General features: G+C 43.8%; 1 long non-coding RNA gene across 1 annotated transcript in view; it reads right to left on the bottom strand.

The window, feature by feature from the left end:
* Positions 1 to 8,980, bottom strand: part of LOC143795615 (uncharacterized) — a 165,295-nt gene extending 156,315 nt beyond the window's left edge. Inside the window, exon 1 of the long non-coding RNA XR_013220436.1 lies at positions 8,969 to 8,980. This is a non-coding gene — a long non-coding RNA (uncharacterized LOC143795615). The remainder of the gene's footprint in view (positions 1 to 8,968) is intronic.
* Positions 8,981 to 13,919: the final 4,939 nt, after the last annotated feature.

Here is a 13,919-nt window from a genome sequence, read left to right as displayed (position 1 = left end):
TTTTCTGTGGTGGATATTTTCTAGTGTTTTTAATACTGACCGCATAGTACTCTGTCCTATCCTTTCTATTTAGTTAGAAGTGGCCTCCTTTGCTAAATCCTCATTTCAGTCTGTGTGTGTTTTTTCCCTCTCCTCTCACAGTCAATATTTGTGGGTGGCTGCCTATCCTTTGGGGATTTTCTCTGAGGCAAGATAGTTTTCCCTTTTCTATCTCTAGGGGTAATTAGTCCTCCGGCTGTGTCGAGATGTCTAGGGAGCGCTAGGTACATTCCACGGCTACTTCTAGTTGCGGTGTTAAGTTCAGGGTCTGCGGTCAGTACAGGTACCACCTTCTCCAGAGTACATCTCATGCTGCTCTTAGGCCACCAGATCATAACAGCCATGTCCCATTTGACGAGTCCCTGACATCCCAAACCAGCAAAAATCTCACAAGTGATGCCATTTTGGTAACTACACCTCTCGACGAATTAATCACGTGGTGTAGCGAGCATTGTTAACGCTCAAGCGATTCACAGAATTGTACAACATTGGGCTGAGTCAATGGAAAATTACCATTTTTTAACTAAAAACACAATCACAATCCTGTTGTGTCAATCGGAGTAGAGAGGGAGCTCCCGCCCTCTATGATGCTGATCCATGTTGCTAGCACTATTCACAGTGGCATCAAAGGAATTAAACATCGGACTGGTGCTAGCACCGATAGTGGGTGTTGCTACAGGTTTTCAACGCTCATATAACATTGAAACACATATTTGACCATGCCAGCGTTCATTGTGAGCCTGCGCAATTGTCACACTGTACGTGTACAGTTTTACAGGCGTTCATCGGGCCCTCACATCCTGTGGCACCGTACTTGTACAGCGGATGTCGTGAAGGGGTTAAATATTCAATCCAAACCTTCCTAAATTCTCATGAACATGCAGTGTGGTCATATGGAATTATTCTCACCTGGAAGCAATATTTATATAGAATCTGCCAGAAAAAATATAACTCTATGAAATTGGAGTCACATAGAGATCCAGTAAGGTCCCATAGACTTTACTTTTGATATATTATTGTATGTATGAAGCCTTATTCTAACATGACACATGAGATATAATTTAATATATGCTGCACGCCTTACATTGTGTCACATCTACTTATACCACTCCTTGTATTTCGCACTAATATGCATATAATTAGGATAAATCATCTTCTTAATCATGTCACTGACATTATATTTCTTCATGAAATCGCTAACTTGTTGTGGAAGGCATAAGGTAACAGATACAGGATCTGAAGTCTTGCCATAGGCGTGTCTGCTAGTTCAAGTCAGCATATCATTCTTGGTTGGTTTTACTGAACTAAGTTACGCTTGATGGCTGTCATATTTTTGTTTAGAATGCTGGGAGTAAAAGTAGGATTATGTGTAAGGTATGTCTTTACAAGCCTAAATCACAACAGGGTGGAGCAGATGTGAGGAACGAAAACTACAATCCTCAATTAGTGACATAGCAGCAATTATTAAAACATCACTGCACTCCTTGAATGAAAAATACAAAAAAGGGCATGATATTGTGGCAAAGAAAAAGAGAAAACGACCATTCATAAGTATTAGGGAACAGTTTAGATTGTTCTGAAATATAAAAATAGAACCCCTGAGCTCACATGCGTGAACAGAGCCCAACTGATAGGCCCTTACAAATAGACAGCATACAAATGGGACTGAAAACAGAAAAACATGCCAAAATAATTTATATCTGAATGTGAAATATGAACTGGATACCTAAGCTGCAATGTCTGCACATGGGATAAGCGACATAGCGAATCTGAAGAGCTATGCTAAATTTCAAATTGGAGGTATGTGCTAATATTTTTATTATTACACTTATTACATATTGGGATAGGATCTTGGAGACGGGAATACCTCTTTAGGATATGTGCCAACGCTTCAGATGTGGCAGCACTTTGGACACAGCATATATTTGCTGAGTCCTAAACGCTGCCTTCTATTGAATGAAGGTAAATATTCATGGGTTCACTGAACCACGCGGATTTACCTTGTTCAATACATTCTCGAAATCTCAACCGCTAGGCTGTAACATCTGGCCGCTACGGGTTTGACCCTGCATAAATACACAGCGTCAAACCCGCTGCAATTCCTGAAGTACCCTAAAAGATCTGAGCAAGTCTGACAAGGACCAAATTGTGATGTATAGATGACTGGTCAGATTGCCATTAAAATGAAAAGAGTTGTGGGGTGATCCTGGAATGCAGCAGATAGTACATAACCAATGGTGTGACGATCACTGTCGCAGAGGGTGCAAATGTACCCATGCCGGAGAGCGGCCCACTGGCGACAACAGCTATTTCAGTTGGATGTGCATCCCAGGATGTACAATTAACTGAAATATATTGCGGCACAGAGATCTTATGGCTTCCTGCACTGCAACACAAGCTGCCAGCCAATCAGAGGCCGGCAGCTGACGTCTTCAGGCAGCGCATAATAGTCATGTCCTACATTTCCCATAGCAAGCATGCAGATGTCAGCTCTCACCCTGTGCGACTGCTACAAACGAGGACATGTACTTTGTGTATTAGAGAACTGTGGCAGAACAGTGACATATATACCATGTAGGAACCAAGGATGGGGGGCATATCTACCAGGATGGGGGACAGATATACCAGGAAGAGGCCCAGAATGAGGTCATATATACCAGGATGCAGAATGAGACTGAATGCAAAAGAAGAAACGGACAGCACCACAGCAATTGTGACAGAACAGCTTACGTGTTTATTCTGCCATCTGCAACGTTTCGGTCCTGAGACCTTTATCAAGCATCTCAGGACTCAGGACCGAAACGTTGCAGATGGCAGAATAAACACGTAAGCTGTTCTGTCACAATTGCTGTGGTGCTGTCCTTTTCTTTTTTTGCATTTGGACTTTATACTGGGATGGATCCCCTGGTGTGGACGGGCACCCTGTTGTCCATAGAGACGTTATTTATCTAGGGTGCGGCCTGACTTCCAATTTTTTACTTTTGGCAGAATGAGACTGGTCTGCCGGGACACCAGAGAATCAAAATGGGGGGTGTTTGATGATACATAAGGGCTCATGATGGGAGGGGTGTGATAACACATAAGGGCTCATGATGGAGGGGGGGTGATGATACATATTGCCCCTATTGGACAAACAATCAGTAGATTTGGGTTCCAGTACCATCTCTATGCTGATGACACTCAATTATACATTTCTTCTCCTGATATCACGCCTGCCTTTTTACAAAACACCAGTGATTGTCTTACCGCTGTCTCTAACATCATGTCCTCCCTCTATCTGAAACTGAGCCTGTCAAAAACTGAACTCCTCGTGTTCTCTCCCTCTACTAACCTACCTTTGCCTGACATTGCCATCTCCGTGTTTGATTCCACCATTACTCCCAAGCAACATGCCCGCTGCCTTGGGGTCATACTTGATTCTAAGCTTTCATTCACCCCCCCACATCCGATCACAGGCTCACTCTTCATATCTGCATCTCAAAAACATTTCTAGAATTCGCCCTTTTCTTACTTTCGACTGCAAAAACTCTTACTGTTTCACTTATTCATTCTCGTGTGGACTATTGTAACTCTCTACTAATCGGCCTCCCTCTTACCAAACTCTCCCCTCTCCAATCTGTCCTGAATGCTGCTGCCAGGATCATATTTCTCACCAATCATTACACCGATGCCTCTACCTTGTGCCAGTCATTACACTGGTTACCCATCCACTCCAGAATCCAGTACAAAACTACTACCCTCATCCACAAAGCACTCCATGTCTCAGCACCACCCTACATCTCCTCCCTGGTCTCTGTCTACCACCTTACCCGTGCACTCCGTTCTGCTAATGACCTGAGGTTAGCATCCTCAATGATCAGAACCTCCCACTCCTGTCTCCAAGACTTTTCACATGCTGCACCAATTCTTTGGAATGCACTACCCAGGTTAATATGATTAATCCCCAATCCCCACAGTTTTAAGCGTGCCCTAAAAACACATTTGTTCAGACTGGCCTACCGCCTCAATGCATTAACCTAACTATCTATGGATGGCCCATTCAAAAAACTTAAACCATAATCAGGTTCCTTGCATCATGTTCTCATACGCTTTATGCAGTTAATTAGCCCTCTGTGTCAGTACTGTTACATATTTAGGCTGTTATCTGGTTCATGCAGCTTTACATGAACACCCGATCCTTACACTATGGCTGGTCCAAGCAATGAAAGCAATTGTTACCATCCACCTCTTGTGTCTCCCCTTTTTCCTCATAGTTTGTAAGCTTGCGAGCAGGGCCCTCATTCCTCCTGGTATCTGTTTTGAACTGTGATTATTGTTATGCTGTAATGTCTATTGTCTGTACAAATCCTTCTCTATAATTGTAAAGTGCTGCGGAATATGTTGGCGCTATATAAATAAAATTATTATTATTACATAAGGGCCCATGATAGGGTGTGTGGTGATACATAAGGGCTCATGATGGGGGGGTGATAATACATAAGGGCCCATGATAGGGGGTGGGAGTGATACATAAGGGAAAATGATGGGGGAGGGGATGATGCATAGGGGTCCATGATGGGTGGGGGTGGAACACATTGAGACACAGGATGGGGTAGATACATAGAGTCCCAGGATGGGAACTGGGGATACATAGAGGTCCAGTATGGGTGGCAATACCATGTTCCTGTGGTGTTTCCTGATGAAGGAGTTTCGAACTCTGAAACACGTAGAATAATAAAGCCACATGTACTAATAATTCTGGAATTCTAGTAATTCAGCAGCGCAGAAATTTGCCACAATTATCCCAATCTGTATCTAAAGGATGGGGGGTGGGGATACATAGAGGGCCATGATGGGTGGGAATACATAAGGGCCCAAGATGTGGGGGAAGGGAATACACGGGGGGGCCTAAGATGGGGGACATTATTAAATAAAGTGCACCAGGATGTGTGACAATTACAGTATGGGGGCCAGAATTAGGTATTATTAGTCTATAGTTGCAAGTGGAGACATAAATACTGTAGGGGTCTATTAGGGGACATTACTGCTGTAATATAACTTATTTTTGAGGATACTGTCTTCCATGGGGTAACAAAAGGGGAGTCCTGTTAAAGTGCAGGGCAGCATTATGTCGCTTTTTTTCTTCATCTGACGTAGTGTAGAAATCGGGAAAAAAGTGGGGAATTTGCTCTGGAAGTGATCAACTATTGATAACTGTGTGTCATTTTCTGCAGAGTTGAGTCCTAGCTGGAGGAAGTGATGGCAATCTGGGCCAGATGAAGAAAAGTGAAGATAAAGGACTTCAATTGCAGACGTCACTGGTGAGTCAGTGTATTACAAGCATATACAGAGCTCCTGTCTATAATGTCACCAGTGATCACTGTATTACCTGTACCCTATATACAGAGTTCCTGTGTATAATGTCACCAGTAGTAATATTTGTTTTATTAGTATTGTGGTTTCTATTCATGATGATTATTGTAGTATTATTCGGTCAATATGTAATGGTAACATGTGGTCTGCTCATGGTATGGCGGTATTTGTCACTTGTATGTGGTATTATTCGGTCACTATGTGGTGGTAATAGTTGGTCTGCTCATGGTATGGTAGCATTTGCCACTTGCAAGTGGTATTATTTGGACACTATGTGGTGGTAATAGGTGGTCTGCTCATGGTATGGTAGCATTTGCCACTTGCAAGTGGTATTATTTGGTCACTATGTGGTGGTAATATGTAGTCTGGTCATGATGTGATGTTATTTATCCCTTGTATGTGGTATTATTTGGTCACTATATGGTGGGAATTTGTGGTTTTGTCACGGTGTGTGGCGGTATTTGTTCTTTGCATGTGGTATTATTGGTCTTGGTATAGTGGATTGTGTTGTGTATGGGGGTCACTCTGCTTGTATCAATAAGGGGAAAACTGTTTATTTCCAATAGAGATAAATTACTTGGACGTTTAATAAATATGCACTTACAGGGGTTCGCTGATAAAAACAAGGCCACATTCACATGTTCAGTATTTGGTCAGTATTTTTACATCAATATTTGTAAGTCAAAGCCAGGAATAGGTGAAAAATGCAAAAGTGATGCATGGGCTTCCATTGCTCTGATTGTTCCATTCATGATTTTTGCCTCAGAAATAGGTGATGTAAAATACTGAACGTGTGAATGTAGCCTAAGGATTAGTTATTGATTGGTGGGGGTCCGACTGCTTGGACCAGGCCGATGAGCAGAATGTGGAATTTTTATCCCCATTAGACTGGAGGGGCATGTACAACTCATCAACTGATCCATTCATTCTGTAAGTGGCTGTCCTTGTTTTCTTCTGGAAGCTCCAAAGAGGGTGAATGGAACTTCCGGGACCCACTGAAATGGGGGAAGGAGGGAAAAAGAGATTACCTCAGTGTTTTAGCCCGTGAGGAAGGGAAAGAGGGGGGGAATAATAAACCATGCATAATGATTGGCTTACAGCCGTAAACACCGCCCCCTTCTAAATATTCATAAATGTGGAGGGATAACAACATGGCCATGGCAACAGGAGGGTGAAGATCACCACAGTCAGAGGCACCATTCTTATTCAGCCCCGTGCTTGCCAGACTGCGTAGACCCCAACCCAGCATAACCATGATCCCTCTCACATATAACCCTTAAGGTACCGTCACATTAAGCGACGCTGCAGCGATAGCGACAACGATGCCGATCGCTGTCATACAGACCGCTCTCCAGCGACCAACGATGCCGAGGTCCCCGGGTAACCAGGGTAAACATCGGGTTGCTAAGCGCAGGGCCGCGCTTAGTAACCCGATGTTTACCCTGGTTACCAGCGTAAAAGTAAAAAAAACAAACAGTACATACTCACCCAGCGTCCCCCAGCTTCTGCTTCCTGACACTGACTGAGCTCCGGCCCTAACAGCACAGCGGCTTTCACTTTCACTTTAGGGCCGGCGCTCAGTCAGTGTCAGGAAGCAGACGCTGGGGGAGGTATGACGCTGGGTGAGTATGTACTGTTTGTTTTTTTTACTTTTACGCTGGTAACCAGGGTAAACATCGGGTTACTAAGCGCGGCCCTGCGCTTGGTAACCCGATGTTTACCCTGGTTACCAGTGTAAAACATCGCTGGTATCGTTGCTTTTGGTGTCAAACACAACGATACACGGCGATCGGACGACCAAATAAAGTTCTGGACTTTATTCAGCGACCAGCGACATCACAGCAGGATCCTGATCGCTGCTGCGTGTCAAACTAAACGATATCGCTAGCGAGGACGCTGCAACGTCACGGATCGCTAGCGATATCGTTTAGTGTGACGGTACCTTTAGACGTACAAAATAAGACCAGACAACTAAAATTGATGGGTGAAGATTGGTCACAGCTTTATTAATGCATTTCATATAACTTGTCACCATATTTTTTAAACGCTTAGAAAGGCACATAAAGTTAATTAACCACGTTCGCCGCCAAATGCCCTGTAGTCAAATCACAGGCACGTCAGCCGACAAGCCGTACCCCTGTGTCCTTTCTTTAATTCCCACCACGGGAGGATCATGTGTTTTCACACATGACTCTAACCCCCACCCATCAATAACAAAGCTTGCTCAATTCCATCTTGGAGGCCTGATAAAAAGATATCCAGCCCGATATCTGTAAGATGTACTCCATCTGGTCTTAACAGTGCTCTGTTATCCCCTTTTAACTGCTTGTGCCTTATAACCACGCCCAGCCTTTCTCTGACGAATTTCGAAATCCATTGATTGTTCTCCTGGTGCGTTCAACCTCCATGCCATCTCTGGCACATGCCAGGCTGCCCTAGGAACAATTTAACAATTTCGGACCAAACTAGTATAAACTCTTGAAAGAAACCGTGAAAACGGGCTATATCTGACCTCATCATCGTTATCAATTCAGCGATTTTGTAGGAACACAGATCGCTACCGCCAGCATGTAGAACGAGAACTACCGGACCCCTGGCTTCTCTTGAGATGTCCACAATTTCGGGTAAGACTTGCGGCCACTGTAAGCCTCTTATCCCCCTCCAAGAAAAATTCGGGCCTCAAAAGCCTAGAGTCCTACCACCAGGGTGACACTTAGCCATTTGACCAGCCCAGAATATGTAGGAGTGGCCTAGCAATCACACGGTTGGACTGCCAGAACCTGAAAATAAAGATGACAAGGTTAATTTAAAAGATCAGGACGAATATATCTCGAAAAACAAGCTGAGCGCCATCTGACGATCCTTTGTACCTCTGCATTGGATAAACCTGCTTTTGCCGCCTCTGTCGCAACTCCGATACGAAATGACAAATAATGCATGAAATTGATACCTGGTCAACGGCGAACCGTCTAGATGAGCAAGGAAAAACCTACCACAGCATCTAACCTCTAAGTAGGCATTGATTAAATGAACAGGGCAAACTTGCCCTGACTGACGGTGCAACAACAGCCAAGTACCTCTGCCTGCTGGGTCAGTCTTTGACTTGCGAAGGCGAATTGGTTCTTTCACTAGAAACACGTCATCGTATAATAACCCTCCCTTCAAACTACTCTTAGACTGGGGAACGAGCTCACTAATACGAAGGGCCCCAAAAAAACTAAACCTAATGCTGTGGATAACAATAATGACTCAAAATGGGAGGTGCATATAGCACTTGTGATGCATATAATAGTATGGAGGAGAGCTAAAGAAACAGGACGCCTGCATTCACGACTTGGCTGCGCCCGTTTCCACCCTTGTAATGCCTGTCTGATAAGAAATGTTTTTGTAATGTCGGCCCAACCTAATAATTGAAAGTAAAATGCTAAACCAGATAAGCGCTGTTGCGCAGAAGAATCCGATATACCTTTGCCTACCAGCTGACCAATAAAATCAACCGAAACTTGCAGCCTACATTGATTAGATACATGCACCGGCCTTCCTCGAATCAATGAACACCATTCCTCCCATGCCTTACCGTAAGACTGCCATGTTGATGGAGCCACTGAAGAAAGGACTATAGACATCAACTGTTCGCCACTGCATCCCAGAGAGAAAGGGGGCAAGGCAAGCCCTCCAGTTGCCCATTGGGAAAACTGTTCTTGAAAACCTGCCAAACAAAATGTGGTAGCATGTCAGATAGCCTGTTATCGGGAACTGCAATTTGTTGAGCCCGGGGTCAAATATTATATTTCAGGCATAACAAAGCTAAACGGTGAAGCAGGCATAACATTGGGAGTGAAGTACAAGACATAAAATTAATGCAAAGTGCGGCTTTAGGGTGACAGGACTGAAAAACAATCTTTTTGTTAGCTAAATTGTCAAACCAAAGCTCGACCGATAAAACAATTGCAAAAACCTCGCAAAAAACAGGGTCACGACAAATGCTTAGCATTTGCCAAGATGATGGCCAGTTGTCAGTACACCATTGATTACCAAAAACTACTAAAAAACCCGAAGAAACATCCACGCTCGTAAATAGCTCAAGATCCTGGCTAAGAAACTCCCTTGGCATAAAGCACGTATGACAGTACAGACTGCAGGAAGGACTTCCAAACCTCGAGGTGAGCCCGCATGGACCTGGTGATACGAAGTCTATGACCAGGTCGGGACACACCTCTGGTAGCCAAAGACAATCGGCGAGAAAATACTCTGCCAACAGGCATGACTCTACAGGCAAAAACTAATAAACCCAACAAGGATTGCATTTGCTGCAATGATACCTTCTTGAATGAAATAAAACCTTCAATTAAACTCAACCTTTTTCTGAATTTTTTCAGCCGGCAATCGAAATACCATAGAAACAGAATCAATCTCTATTCCCAAAAATGTCAACGTTTGAACGGGACCGATCGTCTTCTCCGCAGATAAAGGTATCCCGTATTCGCATGCTATCTGCTTGAATTTGTTAGTTAATCAAAACTGAACATAAGTCAGAGTCTTCGGGGCCCACAAAAAGAAAGTCATCTAAGTAGTGCGTGACGGCATCACATTTTGTCTCGTAACGCACTACCCAATCCACGAAGCCCGTGAGGAAGGGAAAGACGGGTGGAATAATAAACCACGCATAATGATTGGCTTACAGCCGTAAACACCACCCCCTTCTAAATATTCATAAATGTGGAGGGATAACAACATGGCCATGGCAACAGGAGGGCAAAGGGCACCGCAGTCAGAGGCACCATTCTTATTCAGCGCCGTGCCTGCCATTCTTGTGGGTAGCTGTAAGAGATGGGTGGGACGGTTAAACACTATATCTCCCCCTCAAGGGTGTGGTTCGACAAATTAAAGGGAATGTGTCAGCAGGACTCAGCACAGTAACCTACAGACAGTGTCAGGTCGGTGCAGTTATACTAATTAAAATGATACCTTGGTTGATGAAATCCGTCTGGTGGTTGTTGTTTAATCTTTATTTTCAGTTTTGTGTTAATGATATGCACGTGCTTCAGGACAGCATGTGGTGCTCTGATTAGGAATTCGTCAGTATGGCTTCTGACAGGTCATTGATCCCTTAGTGACCCACCCACTAGTTTACCTAATGAATATTATATATAACTTGAAAAAAAAATCTTCTGCAGGCAGGCGCCATCGGTGACATCTGCGCTGCAGCCTAATCACATATGTAATGAGTTATATACACATTTGTTTGATGTAATCCTGAAGTTTCTGGAAACAAAATCCAGTTGAAAATGGCGCTGGCCGTGCCTGCGCAGTAGCAGCTATCGGTGATCCCATAGCTGCTACTGCGCAGGCACTGGCAGTGCCATCTTGATAGGGAAAAACAATAAATTTCGGCACCGCTGGTCCCTGTGCAGAAGCAGCTGCTGGCGATCGCCAATGGCTGTTACTGTGCAGGTGCCGGCGGCACCATCTTGGAGGAGGAAATTTTATTTTATTCTCTAGCAAAATGGCGAGGTTGGCACCTGCGCAGTAGCAGCTATCGGATCACCTAACTAGAGAAAAGAATGGTTCTCCTGCAATAAATTAGGTCCAGGATGGACAACTTTATGCCAAAAAAAAAATTGTCCAGCATTCTATTAGACAAATATGACAAACTTATCAAAATCTTATATATAAATCTTATACAAATCTTATATAAAGTATACCTATCCACAAATATCTGTATCGCAAGCTACATAATGTGACACCTATTCATTTCTCCTCAAATTCATACTCTTCACTAATAATTTGATGAGCGAATATACTCGTTATTCAAGCACGCTCGGGGGTCCTCCGAGTATTTTTTAGTGCTCGCAGATTTAGTTTTTCTTGCCGCAGCTGAATGATTTACATCTGTTAGCCAGCTTGATTACATGTGGGGATTCCCTAGCAACCAGGCAACCCCCACATGTACTTATGTTGGCTAAAAGATGTAAATCATTCAGCTGCGGCAAGAAAAACTAAATCTCCGAGCACTAAAAAATACTTGGAGGACACCTGAGCATGCTCAGGAAATCTCGAGTAATGAGTATTTTCGCTCATCACTACTAATAATGCCTGCTGGTGAAACCTCCACATCTCCCCCTCCCTTTTTATGTTCTCTCTTCTTCTCTTTTTCTATATCCTTTATGCTTCTTACCTCCTGTCCCACCCAATGTACATACCAGACACAACATGCCAACTTCTGAAGTTTATGCGAAGACTCAGTTTGTTCAAAATTCCTGAGTAGGACCGGTTCCATTGTACTCCATAAGAGAGAAGGAAAAAGACGTCATAGTAATTCTGTGTTCTGGAGAAGACCAGAAGAAGATGCCTAAGTTGGTTATAATGCTATATGTGTGGTATAGTGCATTGGTGTTATCAGCGTCGGACTGGGGTGTCTGGGGCCCACCAGAGGAATGGACTCTAGGGGCCCACACTACAGCTATATGCAAATATCTGTCATTATAGTGGAGCATCGGCTGTAAAACACCGGCGGCTGCTGCACATCTACCGTGTGCCCCAATAACTGGGATGTATAATTACGGTAGTTTACATTAATGTGGTTCTTGGTAAAACAAGTTATCACTGATCCATGGGCTCCACAGGATAGGTGATCGCTTAGATCCGACCATTAGAAACTGGGGAAGTTTTATCCCTGACAGGACACTTTTATCACTATTTTAAAATGCAGCGGCAGGTGGGATTTCTGACCGCAGCTCCATTCATTCTCTTTGGGGCTTCCAGAAAAAAACAAGTGCAGCCACTGAGGGAATGAATGGATCAGTGATCTAGTCGGACATGCCACTCCAGTCAAATGGGGATAAAAAGTTCCACATTTTGCTGAGTGGGTCCAAGCAGTCAGACCCCCACCAATCAATACGTTATCACTTATCCTGTGGAGAGGTGATTTCTTTTTTCCACAGGAAACCCCCTGTAAGTGCCTCACCGCCGCTGTGTACAAAGCATTAAAACTCTAATGGAAATAAAGAATCTTCTCCTAATTAATATCAGAGAGAACAAATGACCGCCATACACAACACAATCCACTATACCAAGACCAATATTACCACATACAGGAAGAAATACCACCACACCATGACCAGACTACATAGTGACCGAATAATACTACATACAAGGGACAAATACCACCGCACCATGTCAAGACCACATATTACCACCACTTGGTGACCAAATAGCACATACAAGGGACAAATACCACAACACCATTTCCAGACCACATATTACCACCACATAGTGACTGAATACTACAATACTGATCAGAAATAAAAAAAAAACAAAAAAAAACACAATACTATCACCATAAGGCTGCTGTCACACTAGCAGTATTTAGTCACTATTTTACATCAGTATTTGTAAGCCAAAACCAGGAGTGGAACAATCAGAGGCAAAGTATAATAGAAACATATGCACCACTTCTGTATTTATCACCCACTCCTGGGTTTGGCTTACAAATACTGATGTAAAATACTGACCAAATACTGAATGTGTGACGGCAGCCTAAGTGACATTATACACAGGAGATCTGTACTTAGTATGCAGTGTCTGTGTAGAGGTAATACAGAGATCACTGGTGGTATTATACACAGGAGCTCTGTATATAATGTATAGGTAATACAGTGATCACTGGTGACATTATACACAGGAGCTCTGTATATAGTATACAGTGTATAGTGTCAGTGTATAGGTAACACTGACTCACCAGTGACGTCTCTAGGTGAAGTCCTTCATCTTTCATCCAGCACAGACCGTCATCATTTCTTCCAGCCAGGACTCATTTCTGCAGGAAATAACACAGTTATCTCGAGCTCCGCTTGCAGAACACATTACTTAATTTTTCACAACTTCTACATTACACCACATGAAGAAAAAAAGGCGACAATAGTGTCACTCTACACAGTAACAGGATCGCCCCCCCCAATTAAAACAGTATACTCAAAAAATAAAATAAATACATCACTGCAGTAATAATATCCCTTAATTAGCCCCTATGGTAATAATATTCCCCACCCTGGCCCCGTTTATCTCATTCCTGGCTCCAGCCATATGTTCTCGCATCCTGCCCTCATGAGTATCCATTCTACCCCATATGATCTCCCCATCCTGCCCCATCTGTCTCCATCGTATCCATCCTGCCCCATGATTCAATCCTGCCCCATGTCTTTCATTCTGCCCCGTGTCTCCAATCATGCCCTGTATCTACATTCTGCCCATGCCTCCAGTCCTTCCCCCAGTGTGTCCAGCAATCTACCCCAGTGTGTCCAGCATATTACCCCCAGTATGTCCAGCATATTGTCCCAGTGTCCAGCAATCTGCCCCAGTGTGTCCAGCAATCTGCCCCAGTGTGTCCAGCAATCTGCCCCAGTGTGTCCAGCAATCTGCCCCAGTATGTCAAGCATATTGCCCCAGTGTGTCCAGCATATTACCCCCAGTGTGTCCAACAATCTGCCCCCAGTGTGTCCAGCGTTCTGCCCCCAGTGTGTCCAGCG

The sequence above is a fragment of the Ranitomeya variabilis genome, chromosome 1 (assembly GCF_051348905.1).
Source record: "Ranitomeya variabilis isolate aRanVar5 chromosome 1, aRanVar5.hap1, whole genome shotgun sequence".
NCBI lineage: Eukaryota > Metazoa > Chordata > Amphibia > Anura > Dendrobatidae > Ranitomeya > Ranitomeya variabilis.
Note: the sequence above shows the minus strand (reverse complement) of the source record. Positions and strands in the feature narration are given on the sequence as shown.